Raw genomic sequence first — 23,134 nt, 5'->3', positions numbered from 1 at the left:
AATCACTTTGGATCCTTTAAAAAGCAGTAACATTCTAGAACCTTTATCACCTAATTTAAGTCTCCACATGTCATAGACATGATTAGAAAGTTAATTCTTTAACATTCAGATAGACCTGGTGAGTAGAAGGAATCCACTTTATTGAATAGAAAATCTTAGCCTTGCTATTCTTGACTGTATACAATTCTCTTAAACTACCTAGTTTAGATAGGTTGCCGTGCTAATGATTTTTCGTATGTGGAGGACACAATGACCGCAGTCTAGCTACTGGTTTTTCTCTTTAAGGAAATATGTCATGTAAGGAAACCCCACTGTATGCTAAGGGTTTGTAGATAGCTCCTTGGAGTTAATTTCTGTGAACCTTATATAAATGATTGCCATAAGTTCTTTAGCTACTTACTTTAATACAGTAGCACCCCTTTGCCATTAAAGGAATAGCGTAGGAAATTTGTGGGGATGCTTAGAACTCTGGAGAAGTCCATTGTTTGAAGATTATGTTTTTGATGCTTCTTGCTGAAGTGTATACGTTGTGCCAAGAGCTGGACTTGGCATCGACATGGAGAACATCCTATTCTAGCCTCATCCTTTGGAACTGAGAAGAAGTTGGTGCTGTTAATGTCGACGAGGAAGTCAAGAAAGAATGAGGCTTGGACAGAATGTCACTTATAAAATCTCCATTTGCGAGGATGCTGCCTTAATATCAGATGTCCTACAACCATCAGTGATTGTCATGAGGATAGAAGTCTCGTTTATATCCAGATTATTTTTTCTAAATAAAAATGGAGATACGGTTCAGTCTCTTTTCCTCATACAAAGTTGATTTTTGTCACAGGAGCACATAACACGGTACAATTTATAATAATTGCAGTTATCTCTAATTACCAGATTAAAAAAAATAAAAACAAACCAAAAACCAAAGCTGTCCACTAGCTCATATTTTTCCTTTAATCTTTTGGATTTGGGGACAGAGCAGTGTTGGTAACTTTCAACTTGTGACTAGGGTAAGTGGAAGGTAGGAAATACTATGATTTCAGTCTCTACATTATTTACATTATCCTGATCTTTATGTGACCTAAACACTTCTCGGCCTTTTGGCTAAGATCAAGTGTATTAACTGATCTTTACATGATCTAAAATGCATTTTAGCTCCAGTATGTTGGGTAAAATTAATGGTCGAAAGAAACAAAGTCAGAGGCCATTAGTAACATATTTATTGTGTTCTTGGCTCTTTTCTTCCTCCTTCTCTTCTGAAATGCATGCCCATTCTTAGGTAGATAAGTTCTAGATAAAATATTTTAAAATCACCTATTTAATATCTTTTTTTTTAAAGATTTTATTTATTTATTTATTTGTCAGAGAGAGAGAGAGAGAGAGAGAAAGCATGCACAAGCAGGCAGAGTAGCAGGCAGAGGCGGAGAGAGAAGCTGGCTCCCTGTTGAGCAAGGAGCCTGATGTGGGACTCGATCCCAGGACCCTGGGATCACGACCTGAGCCAAAGACAGTGGCTTAACCATCTGAGCCACCCAGGTGTCCCCTACTTAATATCTTTGAATAATGATTCACACCCTTTTTTATCATTTCCCCCATGACTTGCATTTAAGCATAGCAACAATTTCAGGTATAAAAGAAGTTTTTTCAGACATTATGCAGTTGTAGGCGTTTTTGGAAAACACTGGTGAAGCCAGTAAACAGACACACCCAGTCAGGTATTACCCTTGTTCAAACAGGGCTCTGAAATGGGGCCCGTTTCCTTGGATTCGCCCACCCAACGTGGGAATAAATTCACTGCAAGTTAAATCACTTTCACAAGACTCAGAGATTTTTCTTTCTAAATTTTTGTTTTTATTTTTAACTCTGGACTTTATTAAGAGGACAAAAAAGCTCACTAGAGTGGGAATAACATAGACTTTACTATGTGGTGGACTTAAGTGCACATTAGAAGTAAGTCATGAACACTGAGTTCAACCTTTCATTTTCCTCAGGAGGGACCCAGTTGGAACCATTAGTCACTGTGGCAGGGCAGGGAGGCACAGCATTCTAGTCTGGTCTGGATTCTTCTTTCCTTCTTGGATCCCGTGTCTGTCTCTTTTCAATTTGCAGGGCTCTTCTAAGCTTCTTATAGTTAAGGCCTTATAACTATTTACAGATGATGCACGGTTTTGACTGATAAGGTTTACGTCTCCCTCAAGCACCAGGTCTTTATACATAGTTGATTCTTTTTCAAAACGTGTGGCTTCCCTCTGTGACTCATTCGCTAGATAACCTGGAATGGCCATGTCCTGGGCTCTGTTCAGAGATGTCTGCCTCCGTGTGCTGTATTTTTAGCCTCGAAACTTCTCTCTCGTGTGTCGCTGTAGTGGGTAGGATTATTTGGACAGGAAGAGTCACTTCCTTGTTATGATCTGCCAGCATTGATAAAGCTCCCTGTGATTCCCATGTGCCCTTTCCTGACGCCCTGCACCCCTGAACTACGGTTTAATCACTTCCCTCACACCATCTCCCAGAGGTCAAGAGCTTTTCCCTCTCTTAATTTTTTTCTCCTTTTCTTTTCCTCTTTTTCGTATTCCTTCCTTCTTTTCCCCTGTCCTAGTCTGCCTGCCTTTATTCCATTATTTTCTTCTTTTTCTTTCCTTTTTTTAAAAAAAATCTGTTATTATTTTTCTTCTACTTTCATTTCTTTTCTGTTATGAAAAGTAGACCCCAAGTTATGAGGATGTATGCCACACCTCTAGATCCCTTGCACACATGTGCCCATAATTATGGATTACAGCATTGTTTTTAATAACAGCATTTTGTGAGCAACTCAAATGTTCATCGTAGGGACATATTGAATAAACTATGGCCTGTCCGTATAATGGAACACTATGCAGCTACAGACAATAATTGGGAAGTACTCTGTGTATTAATTTGGAAACATCTCCAAGACATTTTGTTAGGTGGAAAAAAGCAAAGTGCAGAACAATTTGTACTTTATATTTCCTTTTGTGGAAAAAAAAAAGTGGTGTTTGTATGGAGGGGGTGAATAAGATCTAATTTTTTGCTTGTTTATTGTAACTAGTAAACACACAAAGAGATTTGTATAGGAGGCTCAGGAAGGTACTCATGGGTGTCGGGGGTGGGTGAGCTGAGGAATAGTAAGAAGAGATTTCATTGCCATTCCTTTTTGTATTTATTTAAAAACGTGTTAATGTATTCCTCAAAAAGTTAAATATAGTAATATCATCGTCAAAAGTCAAAGGGGCACCTGGGTGGCTCAGTGGGTTAAAACCTCTGCCTTCGGCTCAGGTCATGATCTCAGGGTCCTGGGATCGAGCCCCGCATCCGGCTCTCTGCTCAGCCGGGGAACCTGCTTCCCTTCCTCTCTCTCTCGCCTGCTGCTCTGCCTACTTGTGATCTCTATCAAATAAATAAATAAAATCTTTAAAAAAAAAAGTCAAAGTAAGGTTCAGGTGAGAGAAAACTACTGACACATTAAGTGTTAAAAAAAGTACAAAGAGGGCGCTTGGGTGGCTCAGTGGGTTAAGCCGCTGCCTTCGGCTCAGGTCATGATCTCAGGGTCCTGGGATCGAGTCCCACATCGGGCTCTCTGCTCGGCAGGGAGCCTGCTTCCCTCTCTCTCTCTCTCTCTGCCTGCCTCTCCATCTACTTGTGATTTCTCTCTGTCAAATAAATAAATAAAATCTTTAAAAAAAAAAAAAGTACAAAGAATTCACACAACTTGGTATATTGGTCCAAATCATGGGTGTCCTTCTCACATATTAGTTGCTTATGGTTTGAACTACATAAAATTATCATTATCATTATCAAGAACATAACAACAGCAACAAAACCCTTGAATATTGGCAATTGCATATATTTTAATAGAATGTTTACCTTAATTAAGGTATCAAAACTCCGTTACCAGTTTGCCTGAGCTCTTATGTCCTTAAAGTATTATTACATTTCTCTTCTGTGCTCTTGAAACCTGTGGAGTTTGCTTTTATTCATTTAACTGGGCTACCTGGGCAGTACTATGAGGTGTGACAGTTATATTTCTGAATTACTTTTCCATCCAAACTTCATTAGCTTTGCAACAGCTGTAGATTAAGCCTTCATAATGTACTACTGGGATTATAGTATTCTTCTGAGAAGTCTCTCTGAATTCCAGACTTTCCTTTTGGGTCTAACATCCTCATTGACACCAAATTTATCTTTGTACAAGGCAGTTTGGATCATGTTACTCCTGAGTGAAATCATCCTGTATTAGCCAGGGTTCTCCAGAGAAGCAGAAGCAATTAGCACCAAAAAACCACTATTCATCACTTCGGAGTGCTTTTTATATATTTATTTTTTGTTGTCGATTTTAAGATATTTTTCCTTTTTTAATTATTATTTTTTATTATGTTATGCTAGTCATCATAGAGTACATCATTAATTTTTGATGCAATGTTCCATATTCATTGTTTATGTGTAATAACCAGTGCTCCATGCTATCCGTGCCCTCCTTGATACCCATCACTGGGGTCACTCATCCCCCAGCCCTCTCCCCTCTGAAACCCTCAGTTTGATTCCCAGAATCCATCATCTCTCATGGTTCATCTCCCCCTCTGATTTCCCCCCCCTTCATTTTTCCCTTCCTTCTCTTAATGGTCTCCATGCTATTCCTTATGCTCCACAAGTAAGTGAAACCACATGGTAATTGGCTCTCTCTGCTTGACTTATTTCACTCAGCACAATCTCTTCCGGTCCCATCCATGTTGATGCAGAAGTTGGGTATTCATCCTTTCTGATGGCTGAGTGATATTCCATTGTGTGTATGAACCAACCACATCTTCTTTATCCATTCATCTGTTAAAGGGCATCTCAGCTCTTTCCAGATTTTGGCGACTGTACTGTAGCCATTGCTGCTATGAACATTGAGGTGCATATGGCCCTTTTTTTCACTACATCTGTATCTTTGGGGTAAATGCTCAGTAGTACAATTGCCAGGTCATAGGGAGTGCTTTTTAGAGGATAAGAGAATGCAATATAAGTCCCTGCATCTTAGTTGTTGGGTGTTTTCCTTCTTCCTTTATCAATAAATGATTATTCATGACCAAAGAAGAGAAGAAAATGGCATCATTTAGCAGTGTGCTAACTTAAAGGGGCCTACTCTGGTTTAGTCTCTCATAACATCAGTGTGTCTTGCTAATGGCTCCATACAGTGTAACGCCCCTCAACTCTTTTCAGAGTTCCCCTCCATGCAAACAATATAGCACATTCACATGGCTTCGCCATACTATACAATCTTTGGCTATTGTCTGTTAGACTTAAAAAATGAGCAAATTTTCCATTGAAATGAGGAGGATGTGACAATGGGCACGACTGAAGGTTGAAATGAAAAGTCTTTAAGAACGATGAAGGGGTGATTATTTGTTAGAAGTGCTAGGTGTCTGTTCATCATAAATGTGTACAAGCTGAAATGAAAAAATAACACTTACCAGGTTAAACAAAATGTACATACAGTATTCCACGATTCCTTTTAAATTCCACCATTCCCTACCACCCAATTCTTCATCCCAGAATCAGCATTGATCTGTTGCTTTCCACAGATCACATAACCACAGTTAATGACTTAAGAACTCTGGAATGTGTCCCTATTTCTCCCAGCCTCTAGGTTAAGTTTGTTGGTAGCCCCATGGCCTCAAAAGTTCTTCTTCTTTCTTCACTTCGTGAGCTTCTGTTTGTCATTCTCATCTCAGTTCAGCCCTCCGTTCTTCATACAAGCCTCCCCTGACCTCCGTACCTGGGCCAGATACTCCTGAGTAGGCGCTCAAAGCACTGCTTCCTTGTCACAATGTCAAGTTCACATTTCCTTACAGGATTATTTGATCAGTCTTCATCCCTCACTAATATAAAAGCCCCACTTTCAAGCTGAGGATAGTCTTCAATTCACTACTATATCATTAGTTCCTAATATAGTATTTTGTACATCATAGACACTGAGTAAATGTTTTTTAAAAATATAAGACCATTCAGATCTCAAAATACTCATTTTTGGCTAAAGTTTAGCATTCTGGGTACCTTTATTAAATGTATACTAGGTTTGTGATTTTATCAATTTTCTGAAATTCAGATCAGTATTATTACATTATTCTGAAAAGAAAATTATTCCCTGCCATTATATAGGTAACATAGGTGTTTTGGGTTTCTAATTCCACAACGTATTTTATATATATATATATATATATATATATATATATATATATATATATATATTCTGTTTATAATTCAATTAAAACTTCTCTAGGTTTTTGAAGAGAACCCTTTCTGGCTTCAGGACCATGAAACCACATCTTCATGAACCATGTACAAGTGCAAGCATATGGGCTTTAAGATGTACATACAATTCTCCAGAGCTCATGGTATAACTGAAATTTGGAAGGACAGGTGGTTAAGAGGTCCCAGTAATTTATGGTGTTGCTCTAATATTAGAATATAAAATTTGAAAATCATGGCAAATTCTAGAGTCAATATGTGACCCATGTCTATGCAGTGAAAGCCACAAATTAGTTCCCCAGCAAGAGGGTTTATTAAAGGACTTAGAATTAAATGAAAAGAAAGAAAAAAGAAACCAAAAGAAATAATGTATTAAGAATTGATTCATAAAATAGCATCATATAAAACTGGGCAAAGTTTAGAGAAATCTCTTACCTCCGCCCTGCGTATCTCCAGAGGCCACTGGACTGTGTTGACTAGACAGATTTATCATTGTCTCCATTCACTAATTCAAAGAAAATTAAGTGTTTTTGTGTGCCATTCCTTGAGCAGGCATAAGGCCTCATGAACCACAGATCCAGCATCAGACTGATGAGCTGGTCCTCTACTTTGTCATGGAAATGTTAAAAAATTTTGTTCTGACCTTAAGGAACCGTGATTGGATCTGGAAAATCGGAACTCCTTGTCACATTCCCAGGATGCTTTAAAAGTGTATTCGTTCCTCCCACCTCTAGAATGACCCACCCTGGGCAGCTATTCTGATAGTTCAGAAACTCACATCATCCTCGATGATGTCTCTAGACACGACCATCAGAGCAGACCAGGCATTCAGCACTCAACGTCTCCACACCATACCCATCAAGCAGTGTGTGAACCATCAGAACACGTATGACTGTTGCTTATTCGGGTCCGGTATAGCTGACGTTCAAGTACACAGCTATGTGGTATTTTGGTTCCCATTTCTCTACTGGACAAATCTGCCTTCCTGGATTCTCATTGTCCTGTTTTCAGAGTGGGCGTTTGTTTACAGGTGCTAGTGTGGTTTATAATTCCAGTGACGGCTGTCACTCAGCCACCCCTGTACTGGATACACTTCGGAATAGTAATACTTAATAACTAATATTTTAAGCTAAACTGATCTAGCTAATATATGAAATCATTTGGGCTGGAAGAGTCCTACAGTGAAGCACAGAGTGCGTCCCCTGTTCTAGAATAGTGGGATGGATTTTTATTGTCTATAAAATCCATTCTGGGTGGGTATCTATTCTCAGCCTTCATTATCTCCAGTGATAGCAATTCTCTACCCTCCCTTGGCAGCCTTCCCTATTGCTGAACTAGCCTTTCTTATTAATCCTATAATAATACCTTATGTTCTCTAAATATTGAAACAGTGCCTAAGTTCCCCCTGCTAACTCATTCTTCCGTGCCCACCCCGTGAAATGCTTCTAGAAGAGGAATAATTAGGTAAGCACACAGCACCAAATGATGTGTTGCGCAGCCTTGTCCTGAGGCATTCCGCAAGGGGCTTGTTAGGATGGACGTTGTCAGTCCATAGAAAATTAAGCTATTAAATCTGCAGCACCGGGGTGGTGATTGAATTGCTTGTGCCACTGGGATGAAATTGCTTTGCAGACATATGAATTTCACAGCCAGTAGTGTTCTTCCCTTCCTACGTGCTCTAATTGTAGCATTAGATGAATGCACTGATTTGGGGGCTGTCTTGGCATGTTTTTGCGAGTGCGGGGACAGGGCCATTGGCCGGATCTGTCCTAGGAGGGTGTGGTCCAAGAATTGATCTCCCTGCAAAAGAGAGGTATGGCGGTTAGGTAAGGAATATCCTCGCCCGCTTTTCATCAATCTGTGTGCTACTCACTTTTGGCACTGTTACCTCCTTGACTTTCTTTGACCGTTTCTGAGCTCACATTCGCAGCCGCTGGGTGCTCTGCTTGTGCTGGCGAAGAGCTTGGGACTTTCTTCAGAGGCTTGTTCTTGGGCTGCTGGAGTGCTGAGGTGCCGAAGAGTTCATGCCTGCTCTGGTGTGTTGCAAAGCCCAGCGTCTTTGCCTTAGGCTGGGATAAACTCTAACATGCAACTTGCAGCCTGTAGTTCCCCAGTGGGATCAAACTGAAGCTACCCTCTGTAGCACTCCACTAGAAAAACTACTCTTGCCTGGCTTTTCCCCCATTCCTGTTATGCTCCTCCTGCCCCCTGCCCCAGACAAAGTCCTTACCAGTTTATACCGGGAACACTTCTTTAATAAATCTTACCCATCCTCTTCTCGGATTTCGTTTGTAGGGAACCAAACTCGAGACACCAGTCCTTGTTCTGTGATCTACCTCGAAAGTGGCCGTCAGACTCCTCAGCCTCATGTGGTTAACTGACCTGATTTCCATAGACCTTTTCCCATGAGGAACATCTGAACTGCCCTTCAAATCACAAGTTTTGTTCCAAAATTGAAAGGGTCTTTTCCATAGTATTGATTTGAGTCATTTGAAATGGCAAAGCTTACCTGGTAGTCAAACCCTGAATGATTCGTGTGTGTGTGTGTGTGTGTGTGTGTACCTCAAGTGCTGTATCTCTCCTGTGTTCCTTCTGAAATCAGCTTGTTCATCCATTAGAGCTTCTGCTGTGTGTTGCCTCTTGCCTTCAGTCACAGAATATGTCTGCCTCTCAAACTGGACTGTGAATTCTTTGGGGGAATACGTGGTTATCAGAACCCCTGTCAAGCATCTTGTATGGTGTCTTCTTCTTCAGAGCTGTCCAATGGTTGTTTGCTGCCTTGTAACTGATAAAAGGACTTAAGTACATCTATGTTTGTGGTAAAGTACTTATGGTCAGTCGGCTTTGATTAGTCACTTTTGTTTCAGTTTATTCAACTCAGCTCCTAAAACACTATCTGATTTCTCTTTTTTAGGTTTAATAATTTTTTCAAAGATTTTATTTATTTATTTGACAGAGAGAAAGAACGCCATAAGAGGGAGCAGGAAAGGGGGAAGCAGGCTCCCCACGGAGCAGGGAGCCCAATGCAGGGCTCCATCCCAAGACCCTGGGATCATGACCTGAGCCGAAGATAGTTAAGGCCCAGTTAACCAACTGAGCCATCCAGAGGCCCCAAGTTCAATAATTTTTTTTATCCCATACCAGTAAACATCAGAATAAGCAAAGACCAATGGCAAGGTAGAAAGGAAATGATATATTTAGGGACAAAAAAGAACAAGTTATGAAAATTCAACTGCTTTTGCTCTTTCCCTTTGGTCTTTATCCACAAATAGAATGTGTTTTCTAGTCTGTTCTGTGTGTGTATTTCTCAAATACTTAGGAACATTTCTCAAATACTTGGGAACATTAACTGAGAAACATACTTTATTTTAAAAGTGAATATCTTGGACTCTGAAAAACAATCTGAGGGTTTTGAAGGGACGGGGGATGGGAGGTTGGGGTACCAGGTGGTGGGTATTATAGAGGGCACGGATTGCATGGAGCACGGGGTGTGGTGCAAAAATAATGAATACTGTTATGCTGGAAATAAAAAAAATAAAAAATAAAAAATAAAATAAAATTAAATTAAAAAAAAAAAAAAAGTGAATATCTTTCCAAGAATGAAAGCTGACCTGAATGTAATGTCTAATTAGCCCAGGGGCACCAAGGAAGACTTGCCTGGTCATGAATGTTCCAACACTGATTGTGATGGCAATGTCTTCTTCAGTTCTAAATGTTTTAAACGAATATCTGAAACATCCAGTTATATGTTCTCTTTGTACATTCACCCTGCACACAGTTGGTGTGCCATAAATGTTTTTTCCAATTAATATTGAATAAATAAAACAAGGATGAGACAGATCTGGTACCCTATTTATTGTGAGTACAAAAACATATTTTCCAAATACATCATTGATAGCACTGAAAAATAAATAATAATGTTGTTTTTATGTTTCACATTCCTGTAATCATTAGCAGGCTTACTTTGAAATGAGAACTCAAAGTATAATTAAATAATGACATTGTTCTAGGTTGACCTCATGCCCTTATAGACTAGCATATGATTTTGCTTATTATTATTTTCCCAACTACTCTCTAAAACATGGAAAATTTTCAGTAAAAGAAAATAGATATTGAAATATTTTAGTAATAGGAGATTCTAACTTTTTACTGAATGACCATGTACTTTTTCTTTTTCCCCATTTGGTTGTTATCCTCTTAAGGTAGTATATGTGGGAGTGCCTGGGTGGCTCAGTGAGTTAAACATCCATTGCTTAATTTTGGGTCAGGCCATATTCTCAGCATTGGGGGATAGAGCCCATGTCAGGCTCCGTGCTCAGCCTGGAATCTGCTTGAAATTCTCTCTCCCCCTGCTCATGCGTGAGGGCTCTCTCTCTCTCTCTCAACAGAAATAAATAAAATCTTTAGAAAAATTTGTTGTTGTGTGTGAGGATATAATGTATGTGTATAGTAATATTTGCATATACTATGTTTGTATCTGAGAAAAAGGAAAGAAAATTGTCTGGGAAACTCCCAAACTGTTACTTAGTGTATCTTTAAGTCAGTTGTCTGCAGCTGTTATGGAATGACACTACCTGGTAGATTATTTCCTTTATTCTTATGACTGAAGGGGAGATAGTCAGTGGCCATTGGCATCCAGGACTCTCTTGGGGTTTTTTGCCCAATTAGGAAACAGTTGCAAAAGAGCACAGTAACGTTGAGTGCAGGGTAAGTGACTTAAAGAAGTCATGGGGCTTCATAAAAAATACACATTTAAAAAAATTATGCTCCATGCACTCACACACTTTCTTCTCTAACTCTAGACCGTTTTGGAGGGAGGGCAATCGAAACAAAACAAAACTACTTTCAGAATATTGGAAAGCTTAACTCTTTAATTTGTAATGAAGCTACATTTAAGGCAATTTAGCAATAGTCCTTGTTAGCAAAAGTCCCTATTAGTTCCCCTCTAAATGGGGTGTGTGACTCTTAAAATATTCAACACAGAGTGAGGCATATGCCTAAGTCGTGTCCCCATCTCATAGTCGTCGATAAGAACAGAGGCGCAGTTGCCTTTGTTATTTTGGTGCAACTCGACTATGATCTTTGATATAGCTGACAGCTCTTCATAGGCTAGTCTGACAACCCTGTTTAGTTTTCTTTTATGTGAGGAAAACCACCCCCAATCCAGTGGAGCAAGGAAATAGGATGAAAGGGCAGTCAAGAGCTTAGTGCTTCATCAGGAAGACCTGGATTTATATCTAGCCCCACGACCTTGAGCCGGCTGGACACTTCTGTGTCCTATTTTCCTCATCTGTGCAATGGGACTATATTACAGCATTATTTTAAGAATGAAAATGAAAACAGTTTTGTCAAAATTGCTGAACACAGTACCCGACACCTAGCATGTGCTCCTTCCCAGTGTCCTCATTAATAATACGGAGTAGAGTCCCTTTGTTTCATATCCTTTTGTTTTTGTTAGCATGATTATGATCCAAGCTTTTCACAATTTCTGTTTGCAATGCAAATATAATTTAGTGGTTCTCATTCATTCCATGATTGAAAGTAACGATGTCTTCAAGCACATGAGAAAATTAGGAGGCTAGTCTGCTTGGAATTATTTTCTATTCCTAATTTTGATTAAATATTTTCTTAAAGTAATCTTTTGCATTATTTAGCAGTTTGTTTCCACCCATCATACAAAAAAGTTTGTAAGGACGCTCTTGTCTCTATATTTTTTAAGGAAGAAAAAGCGGTCTGTTTTTATATCCACAGTAATAGTGTCTTGCTTTTGTTGTTTTCTGCAGCTGTGAGGTAGCAGATGATAAATCAAAAACTAATATTTCCAACTATCTTAAAAAATAAAAGTCTCTGACAGACTAAATATGGGCTAAATGAGGCTTATGGATGATTTGTTCTAATTAGATATAAGGTAAATGCTCCTGCAATTGTGCCTTTTATTAAAGTCAGAACATGTGGTTGTTCAAGCTTTCCTGCATTGCCCTTTTAAAAAATCATTTGAAAATATTTTGGGTCTGCTGTCGCTGAGACAATATGGCTTGGCAGTATATTGGTAACTTAATAAGCTCACCACATTTGTCAGGCAGAAACTGTTCTTTATATGCAAAGCTGTCAGACAGATTGAGTATATAATTCTTCTTCGCATGAAATAATATGATAAAACTCCAGTATCAAATTGAATGCTGTACTAGCGTTTGGAATCTTTCAGGCATAGGTTGGAATTGTTTTACAATGGAAGTATTGTTTGATGACAAATACTCTTTTCGTAGCATTCATCAGTTACGTTTTAATAGCAAGCATTATCCTCCTGACTGGAGGTCTGCCTTTTCTGCTGTTAACAAACTGGAAAATAAATCTCCTTCTCAGTTATGTTTGACATTTTTTTAATGGTTAACTGCTACCATTGGACTACTTGATCAGTGTCCTAGGTGCCTCCGTTCGTCCCACAAAAGCGGAACATAACTGACTTTGTGTTTTGTGATAAAGCAAACGATATATACCTCCTCGCTGGTTTGGATTTGATCTCCAGTGATAATGTTAATATAATATTTTAAGTCTCAGCCCACCACAGAGGAGAATCGCATGTGGTATGGGCCCATGTAATGCCTATTAGCACGAGCAGGGGGAGAATCAGCAGCTCTTGTGGCCAGAGCCCCTGTAGCAAATTCTAGAAGGTCTGGCTTTTGCATTTTGTTCAGTGGTGGACATCCTCAAAAAACTGGCCCACCCATGTCTGTTTCAAAGGGGCTGAAAGGGAAAGAAATGGCTACAAATATGCACACAGCAAATGTGCTTAAAGCAGCTCTTTGCCAAGCAAGTTCCTGTTACAGCGTGGCCCTGTGCCAAAGCTCTTCCAAGCACTCCGCTGCTACTTAATGTATCTGGTATGTGGGAGAAACTCGTAACTCTGGGACTGCCCATTCATTGTACAACGTCTGTCACGTCTGAAGTGTGAGCATTCCAAAGCCAAAGCCTCCCAGCCACCCAACTCAGAGCTCCACATAGAGATGCTTTTTCATGGCGAAGGTTTAAATGCAGTAAAAAGAGACCAAAAACTACATTGGTGAAATTCGTAAAAACCTGTCCCCCCGTCCCTTCTCCCCTTCCCTCGTTCTCCCTCTCCCCCCCCATTCCTTCCTAAGTTTCCTTCTTCCCTCTCTCTTCCTCACCCCCTCTCTCCCTCCTCCTGCCTCTCTCTTCCTCGAAACTCCTCCCTCCCTTCCTCCTGGTCTCCCCCTGCCTTCTCTTTGATTTTGTTTTTTATTCTGTTTTGTTTTTGAAGGGAGCTCTGTTCTAAATGTATTAAAAATTATTATAAAATATTCATGGAGGTTCTTAGGCCTGGGCCCGGGTAACCTTGATTTTTCAGCTGATCAGGCTTTCTGGTTTTTCTTAACAAAGGAAAACCAGATCTTTTGCATCCCGTAACTTCATAGTGAAGCCTCCATCTGGAATGAATTCGGAGTCTTTAACAAATATGTGTTCTCTATTCAAAAACCATCTAAAAATAGTGCTCAAGCAAGTAAAAAAAAATATTTTGACATTTTCTTCATGTTTTGTGTGGTAAGCACAGTTTGAAACAAGCTTTCTGTTAATTGTCTCAGGCTTAAGAGTCGATATGCTTTTGGGTGCGTGTACAGTCTGTTCTGCTCAAGGATGCTTTCCGATCCAAAATATAAAACAGCACTTGTGTTTGTTAGCAAGGCACCGCACTTATCAAAAGTCAACCTTCACTTAAAACTCTGAGACATAAGTAAGTATCTAAATGAGATGGGCCATCATGGTCTGCTGACGCACACCAATACTGATTTTTCTTACATAGTTTTTCATGAAGAAAGGCATGGCCAGCCTGTGAGGTGGCGTTTGCAGCCCAAAGGACAAACCATCCTGGATGGAGGGGACTTCAGTATTGGACCAGAGGACTGCCTTCTGGGAAGGCTGAGCCTGTCTAAGAAATATAACCACTCTTATAATTTATTAATCTCCTGCCATGCGTTGGGCATCACGGAAGTGAGTTTATATACATCTTCCCATTCAATCCTAAAAGAAAATTATTAGTCCCTCTATGTTGAGGAAACTGAAGCTCAGAAAGTTTAACAGATTGCTAAAGGTAAGCTCAGATCAGTACTAGAGGGCTGGGAAATCCGAGCAAAGATACTCAAACCCAGGCCTGATGCTGTCTACTCTGCCTTTGTGTTCACACTCAGGAGAGGAAGAAGTGACACGATCGTGATCCTTTTGGCCAGATCCAGATTTAAATCATTAGAAAAAAATTAGGATCAGATACCATGTACCTTCTTCCTTTCCCTGGCCTTCTAACACTGTTTGATGGGTTAAAATAGCTTTGGAATATCTGAAACTGTGTTTTTGAAAAGTGCTATCGTTATAATTTATAATTTTATTGTGACGTGTTTACAGTTCTAAAGTGGATGGACATTTACAGAGATGGTTACAACTTAATGAGAACATTGCTATCACAGTATTAACTTCTAGCAATCCAACCTATAGTCCTAGACATAGCTGACAAAAAATGCCGAAAAATTCTCCCAGCCAATGGAAACTACTTTTCCTATCAGAGAAATGGTCACTGTGTGGCCTAAGTGATCCATGGTCTTAGGAATATGCTACAGAAAATTATGGCATAGATTTCTACGTGTTCTGATGTTAGATGTAGCTGCACAGAACCAAGCGCTGATGTAATGGTGAAACCACCTTACAATCCTAAGGCACAGATGCAAAGAAACCTCACAATACCACTGATCTCTACAGCACTTAGTGTTCCCAGGATCATAGCTAAGGGACATTTTTTGCAAGGTTGACCTATTCTAAAGTACATTTATGGTATAAAATAGCATCTGATCATTGTGTTTTAGGAAAGAGCTAGCTATTTGAAAAACAAACAAGTCCACCGACTACCTGATAACCTAGATTGGAACGGTATACACGGAAGGAACTCAAGTCTTTTATTTTGGCCTCCCCATTTGTGAGATGAGGAAACCGAGTCCTCACACTATACAGTAACAGGCCCAAGACCTAAGGAAAGATAAAGATGGAAGGAGCTGGGAACAAACCAACCAAAAAACACCTGCTTTGGTCTATGCTCTAACCTCTGACGAGTGTTGGGTCTTCTTTAAGCATTTTTGAATAAGCTTCACATCTGTTTTGTCTTTGGTTTGCATTCCTTCTTATGTGCCAGATAAAATATGGAATATCAATCCAGCATCTTAAATATCATAAATTAGTGTTAGGATACATTCTATACCTCATCTGAGAATTATATAAGAGTAATTAAAATGCTTCATACTTTACAGATTGACGTCAACTGAGGCACAGAAAAAGAGTCATTGGCTTGTTGTCAGCCTAACACTACGTCCTCAGTGCACTGTAGAATAGAGTCTCTCCAAGAAAGGTTTAAAGTAGTGGTTCTTAGGAAATAATACCTGGACCAGTAGGTTCACAATTATGAGGGAACTTGTTCGAAAAGCAAATTCTCAAACTCCTCCTTGGATCTACAGAATCAGAAACTCTGTGGGTAGGGACTGGCAACCTGTATTTTTAATACTCACAAGCTAATTCTGAGGCACATTAATACTTAAAAGTGGCTGGTCTATTTATGTGGATTGTACTGGTGCAATATACAACCTGCCTTCCTCCTTCCTTTCTCCCTCCCTCCCGCCCTCTTTTCTTTCCTTCCTTCCTCCCTACTACACAGGTACCTTCGATTTGCAGAGTTAATGCCTTTAAAGTATATAGTTAATAGATAACCACTATATCAGCCGTGAGTCTGCGCTTCCAGTAGTTCAGAGGCAACGTTGTCACCCCTTTGTGGATCCGTAGACTAGCATCATCAATTCTGATACGATACTTGGAGGGTGTTTCCCTTGCTCATTTCCATCGCTTGCCTCCCCCCTTTGTCTCTGCCACACTTATTACTAATTGGCGTCTTTGTTGGCATGCCCCACTGAGAGGTCAGCCATTGTAGGCTTGACGGCCCCTCACCATTCTTTCACTCTCGCTGTTCTCTCCCCGCCTATGATCCCTCCCAAGCGGGACTATGGAAGGGATGAGTTAGTTGGGGAGGCCTGCTTTCTCTAGACCCCTGCCATAATTCTTCTGGAGATAAGTAGGGAGACATCGTTTCTCAAGCTCTAGAGCTAAAGGCCCTTTTTACCAACACCAAATTCATGTCATTATCCTTGTCTGGCTGAAGAAAGACTAAGACAAATGGCATTTGCAAATGGAAAAATCTTGGGGGCAAGGGCTTTGGAGTGTGCCTAATAAGAGACCACTTGTTCTCTCTGTCAGTGTTTCCTGTGTGATGTGAGTGCCTGGAAGTGGCTGTAGGCCCTCACAGATGCAGAATTTTTGATCTCAGTTTCTGATCTCTGGTTGTCCAAAAATGGCTGGAGAGCACTGTGTTGCAGAGTCATTAATCATGATTATTAAGCAATAGGATAGGAGAGAGCTTCATGGCTGTTATTTAACTCTTAGCAGACCTATGAAATAGGCCTTAAGTAAATGGTATATATATATATATTTTTTTTTTCTTTTTCTTTTTTTTAGAACAGGGTAATGTTTTCAGGAAAGCCACATCTTTCTAGTGGTGTTGTGGAGGTGGGGGCAGTGGTATTAAATGAACAGTTGCCTCCCAACTGCAGTTCCAAGAATTCTAGCAAGAGCCTCTATCTAAGATAATACGTTCCTGACAAATCAGAGATGCCAGAAATTCCTTTTACAGAGAGGGAGAAAAAAATGAATAAATTAGAGGAAGGCCTAAAGTAAAAATGTCTCGAGAAGAGTGTTGATTTAGAATCCCAAAATAGAGGGCACTTGGGTGGCTCAGTCCTTAAGGGTCTGCCTTAGGTTCAGGTCATGATCCCAGGGTCCTGGGATCGAGCCCTGCATTGTGCTCCCTGCTCAGTGGGAAGCCTGCCTCTCCCTCTCCCACTCCCCCAGCTTGTGTTCCCTTTCTTGCTGTGTCTTTCTCTGTCAAACAAATACATAAAATCTTTAAAAAAAAATCACAAAATAGTACAGAGCTCTGAATTCAGGTGATGCTCTGGGGAAGAGAAGGCACATCTCATTGCAGGAAAGAAGAAAATTAGAGCACCCACAAAGATGATCACCAAGGCAAGAGATGGTGCAGAAAGATGAGATAGAGCTGGAAATAAACATTATGTCTTGCATTTTTTGCTAAGGACAAGTCTACTGACAGATTCCTTCTGTCAAAGCAACGTTCTCCAAGTGCTGAGCCTGACCCTCAGAGGAACATCAACCATATGTAGGGGCAGATTTAACCAAGTTTGTCTGTCCTCCTCCAGGACTGGCTACATAATTTGAAGGTGCAATGAAAAATGATAACGTGAGAGCTCTTGATGAAAAATTGCTAAGAATTTCTAGATGGCAGAAGCAGACAATGAAACCAAATGTGGCGTTGTTCTAAGGAAGCCTTGTGCCCAAGCCTCAAGCCCATGAAGACTGTCTTCCCTTCACCAATATTTCCAAAATATCACCCCCCCTTTTTTTCCCCACTGCTGTGCAGCACCCACTGGAGTGCTGTTTTATGACAGAATGAGATTTTGTTTAAATGTTACATTTCCTAAAATGTAGCCAATTACCTGCAGAAACTGTGTTTTCTATTTAAGTCTAGCAATACCAACATCATGTGTTAAAATTCTCTCTCGACTTAAACAGCAGTTTTGAGAATGAAGGGACTATCTTCTCTCATGGCCACATCAAATGAAAGTTGAATGTATCTCAAAATCTGCCTCTCCTTCCTATTCTTTAGAGCATTAATTCCAAGCTTATATTAGTGAGACTTGGCAAAATGCCAATTCTTTTCTTCTGTTCAAAAGTCAAGTAACCTAGAATAGAGGGCTACCTTTTGCCCAAATCCATCATATCAAAGGCAAAGCTTGTCTTATCACAAAATCTCCTGACACTGGTTCACTTTTTAGGAGATGGTCAAATATCTCCCATTTCCTCCATGTGCTCTACTTTGCTTTGCTTTGTTTTTTGGTTTAACAAGATAATTGTATCAGTGTTTCAGCAGCGTAACAGAAATAATAGCAAATAAAGGACATCCTGTGTTTTTGATCATCTCATGTATTTCTTTTTAAGAAATAGAATAAGACAAATCCTTTTTGAATAGATAAAAAGCTATCTTTCTTTGATGCTTTCTAATCATATTTTTTGAATTTAATCATAATCTTCTATGTCCTATTAGTTTACCAGCTGTGAGATATCATTGTTATAAGCACCATGCTACCGTTTCAGTGAGCTAACCACTGACAATAATACTTTTGGCTCATTAGAGGGAAATAAATAAATAGTGCTTTTATACACAGGCATGTATAAAGTAGATAAGCTGTAAAATATTTCATTTATGATATATGTAATTAAATTTAGAACTACTAATTTCATAAAAGTGATATTAAGAAATGCCAAAGAATTCAAAATATTTTGTATGTTCTCTCATTTAGTTTTCAACTGTTCTTTGAAGTAGATGTGATTATACTTTTTACAAAGAAAGAGATCCAAGGAAATTGTGTTACCCATTTTCACTCATTGGTGTTTGAATGCAGGTCTATATTAATTCTAAAATCCATACTCTTTTTCTATATCACCCTACAGTCTCAAGTAAAACATTTTTACTTTTTTTCTAAGTATTTCTATTCTATTATCCTTCTTTATCCCGTCTTTTGTGTTAAGTAAGCCATGCAATAAACACCCAGTTTGACCAAGTTCAGGGAAGTGAGGTGACTTCTCCAAGCTTGCTCCGTCCTTCAGGAATCTGTCAGAGACTAGAACGTTGCGGAAATGATCCCAGCTTTGTTATGGCCCTAGACCATGCAGACTCTGCTTAGCTTCCCCTCCTGTTACTAACTAGCAGAATATCTTCATCTTAAGTAGTTTATAATTCCGCATGGGTCTATCTCTAACTATTTAATGTTTATAGAATTATTATTTTCCAACTCCCATCATCTAAAATAATTATTACCCTCAAACAAGGAAGTAAACTGTAGCCACTTCCATTCTGAAAATGTAGAACTCAGCTCTTCATTTTAGGGACCATGCTGAAGGCTGCTAATTGGATTTCATTTAATTGGATTAAAACCAAAGAGACACCCCCCCCTTTTTGTCGGTGTAACTTCACCCTTCTTGTTTAGTCTTCATAAAACATCATGTATTTGGTAAGATAGCATTTTGGGGACTATAATTGGGGTAGCTGGTGGCTCTCAAGAAGTCTGAAAGTAATAATAATTTCTGGTAATAATAGGGAGATACATTCTCACAGTAATAAATTGAGAAGAGACTGCACTGAATTCTGAGTCATTTCTAAGAATGGAAGCTACAAATGTGTACAGAAAACAGATACTTGGCTTCTTTGCCAGCTGACTTAGTGGTATATCCATGAGGATTTGAGACTTAGTTCTCTCTACTACTCATAAGTATGGTAAGAAGCCGACCATTATAAAGCAACTTTGGAAGCAATTTCCAATGGATGGAAAGTGGTGAATCTTTTGTTGGTGTTAGTATGTTTTCAGATTTTTTTTTTTGATTTGGAATATACCAAAAAAATTAATTTCCTTGTGCCTTACCCATTGTTGTCTGTTAATCTGTGTTTCTGTCTTATTTCTATTTGAAAGCTAGGAATCACTGGGGGAAAAAAAAGTATCTTAAAGTAAATCTTCAAAGATCACAGTAAAATAAGCAGCTAACTTATGATTTATATTAGAAACACACAATGGATTGCTTAGCTGTAAGCCTGGGATATTACCAAGTTTGTGAGGAATCCATTTCCGTAATTGTCAAAAATATGATAACCTTGAACCTTATGTTTTAATCCTATTTTGATCAATTGTATAGTTATGTGTATAGTGTATATTAAAATTTATAAATTGTGATTTAACCTGGCAGTTTTCACACATTGTAGAAATAGTTTATACATTTGAGGAAGAGTTAGAGAAGGTCCCCTTAAACCCATTTTTACTGTACAATTCTAATGTAATAAGCCTAGGTTTGTAAGATAAAGAATGTGTAAAAACCAGCAAAAAGTTTTGTTGGGCTAATTTACTAGTGTGGGAAAATTGATTTACTGGCTTGCGTTAAAGTAGAGACTGAAATTTTAATCAGATGACTGTTTTGTATTGTATATTTAAGCTGTTTTAAAAGTTGGGCTACTAGGGAATTGGTTTCTCATGTAGTTGCTATTTAGTAGGAGAACAGTTGTATCTGTAGATGTAACTAGATTCATTAATATGCTTGCATCCATTTTTTTAATCTGATAAAACAACATGCAAAAACAACTTAAGAAAGAATATGCATGAATACAGTAGAGGTTATGATTTCTGGTCCGGGTGAACTATCTTTTCGAAATGAACAGAAAAGATGTGTTTTGAGACGTCTTTGTTTCCTAAAATGTAGCCAATTACCTGCAGAAACTGTGTTTTCTATTTAAGTCTAGCAATACCAACATTGATAAATGTTGCTACATCTAAACAAACTATTTTCATTGATAAAGAAGAACAATGCCATTTAAAAATCTTACTTTTTTGGTCTGAGTGAGTAATTTGAGGAACTTCCCAAATAAATTTTATTACACGGAAGATTCTTTTACATATCTGTCTATATTTTATATTTTCTGTTAAGTAGATGGCTATTATTTTCCTCTTTTTATGAAAAGAGTTTTCTTTGTATACGATATCAAGCCAGAGAAAAAAATTTTCCCAACTTCAAAGATAGATGCTGATGTTTTCCCCATTGGATTATCACTTACATCTTGTTAGGAATGTTGGTGAATTGAAAGCACCAGGGAAAGCTGGTTCTAACTCATGTTCCTCAAAACACCTGGTGGGATGGGCCGCAGGCAGGTTCCTTCTTCTCCATCATTGTTGTTCTTTACTACAATGATGTGCTTTACTCAGAACCGTGCTGCAACCATACATAAGTTGTGCCTTCATTTCACAGATAGGGGCATGGGGAAGTGTGCAACCGTTCAGGTACTTGCCTAAGGTCATACAACAACGGGTGGCGGAGCTTGGGTTTGAACACAGGTCTCTTTCCAAGTCTATCATTGCCAATACCGATGTCGGACAGAAGGAATCACATTTTCTCTCTTCCTTCCTCCCTTTCTGGCCTCTTCCTTCTGTCCTTCCTCTTTCCCTCCTTCCCTCTCTTTCTTCTTTCTTTTCTTGTGTCCTTCTGTTAAAGCAAAGAGACAAAACGCCCTCATGTTTTTAAATGGAAACCTTTTCTTATCATTTTTATCCATCCCTTATTTTTGAAGGCATGCTGGAGACCAGGTGCTGTGCTAGGCCCCATGGAGGGCTAAATAGTTTTGAATGCTATCACAGTACACTGTGGTCTGTAGAGCTTTATCACACAATAGCGATCGTTAGATTCCTAGAAAATATAAGACACCATCTCCTAAAAACTTACATTTCCCTTAACTAAACAGGGGCGAATTAAAATTGTCCTTGGTTCTGTTTCAGTTCAGCAGTTCTGAATGTCCTTTTGGGAAATGCTGGTAGAGAGCAAGTTCCCAATCATAGCTACTATTTTTAGTTTCATAAGGACTATTGTGTCTATAAATGGTATTCCCTTTGTTGAGGCTAATGTCTTAAATGCAGGCCAAAATCAATTAGCTATTATGTGCAACCAGGCCACCCATTAGAAAGGTAACATTTCTCTTTTGTATTTTCTGCCAGTATTTGGCACCTAAACCACAGGGTATGGAATCGAGGTGGTGATTGCTGCTTTTCTGGAACCAGCTTAAACTGAAGATTTTCGTGTGTGTGTGTTTCCCTTTCTCTCCTCTGAGAAAGGATAATTTAAATTTGTCAACATTTAATCACAGAGGAAATAAATAAAATAGGTTGCTCTGAAATTCCTCCTTAAAGGACTTCTCCAGAACACACAGACACCCCCGGTAATGGTTGTCTCTTACCTCCTGGCTCAGCACCTGCAGATTTGTCTTCCGGAGATTTAACTCCCGACAAGTCTTCTCTCAAAGGGCAGTAGGAGTGTTAATTATCAAATGTCGAATTTCAACCATCCTGCAAACACCACTTAGCCAACTGCGATGGCAGCAATATTTGTCTTGTTAAAGACCCTGAAGTTAAATTACTGCTGTACTATTTTCCTTCAAGGCCAACTTGTTAGTTATGGTGGAAGTGAGCTATTGCCTGGGGTTTCCTCATTCATCTGGACTTTCTTTATTATTTTAAATGATCTCATGAACGAGGGGGCTGCAATTTGCATGCTTTGTTCAGTGAAGTCTACCTGACAGTCCGGTCTATGATTTTCCTTGTGAGAAGAACAGAAAGACTGAGAATGAATAAATTGTCTCTTGAAAACTCACAGTTTTATCTATTTCTGTCACGGAAATGTGATAGATTTAAATTTTCTTGAGTGAAGGAAGGTATGGTAACAGGAAACAGGAAGTCTTATATGCTAACATTTTTGAAGGAAGAAGGGTGTTTTTTTCTCCCACTCTTTCTTTCTTGCTTTTTTTTGGGGGGCGGGGGGATTGCTCTTTGGTTATGCTTTACCTAAAACCGTGATTTCTCCTATTGCTTTTATGGGAATTCCTCTGAAAGATATCAAATGCCTCCTTCCATAGGAAGCCCTTTCATAAGACACAGCTCTTTTCATCTGTGTGTTTTACTTGACTTACATTTGGTTTTCTCATCCAAACGTAAAGTTCATCATGCTCTAATGCAGCTTACTAGAATCTCCTTGAAAATGCATGTTGTCAGACTTACGTGTGGGTCTGACTTTTTAAGGGACAGGCTGACAATCTGTGGCCAGAGGAGACCATTAAGGAAAGAGGTTTGATTGAAGTCCTGACACAGATGTTGATGGCATAGTTAAAATGATTAATTTGGAGTAAGAAAAG

General features: G+C 39.1%; 1 protein-coding gene and 1 pseudogene across 12 annotated transcripts in view; both read left to right on the top strand.

Moving 5' to 3' along the window:
• RBMS3 (RNA binding motif single stranded interacting protein 3) overlaps positions 1 to 23,134 on the top strand; it is a 712,557-nt gene that overhangs the window by 44,806 nt on the left and 644,617 nt on the right. The gene's annotated exons all lie outside the window — the stretch shown is intronic.
• LOC116580993 lies at positions 1,076 to 1,171 on the top strand (annotated as a pseudogene).

Source organism: Mustela erminea, chromosome 1 (genome assembly GCF_009829155.1).
Source record: "Mustela erminea isolate mMusErm1 chromosome 1, mMusErm1.Pri, whole genome shotgun sequence".
Classification (NCBI taxonomy): domain Eukaryota; kingdom Metazoa; phylum Chordata; class Mammalia; order Carnivora; family Mustelidae; genus Mustela; species Mustela erminea.
The sequence above is the reverse complement of the archived record's forward strand: the minus strand, read 5'-3'. Positions and strand labels throughout refer to the sequence as shown.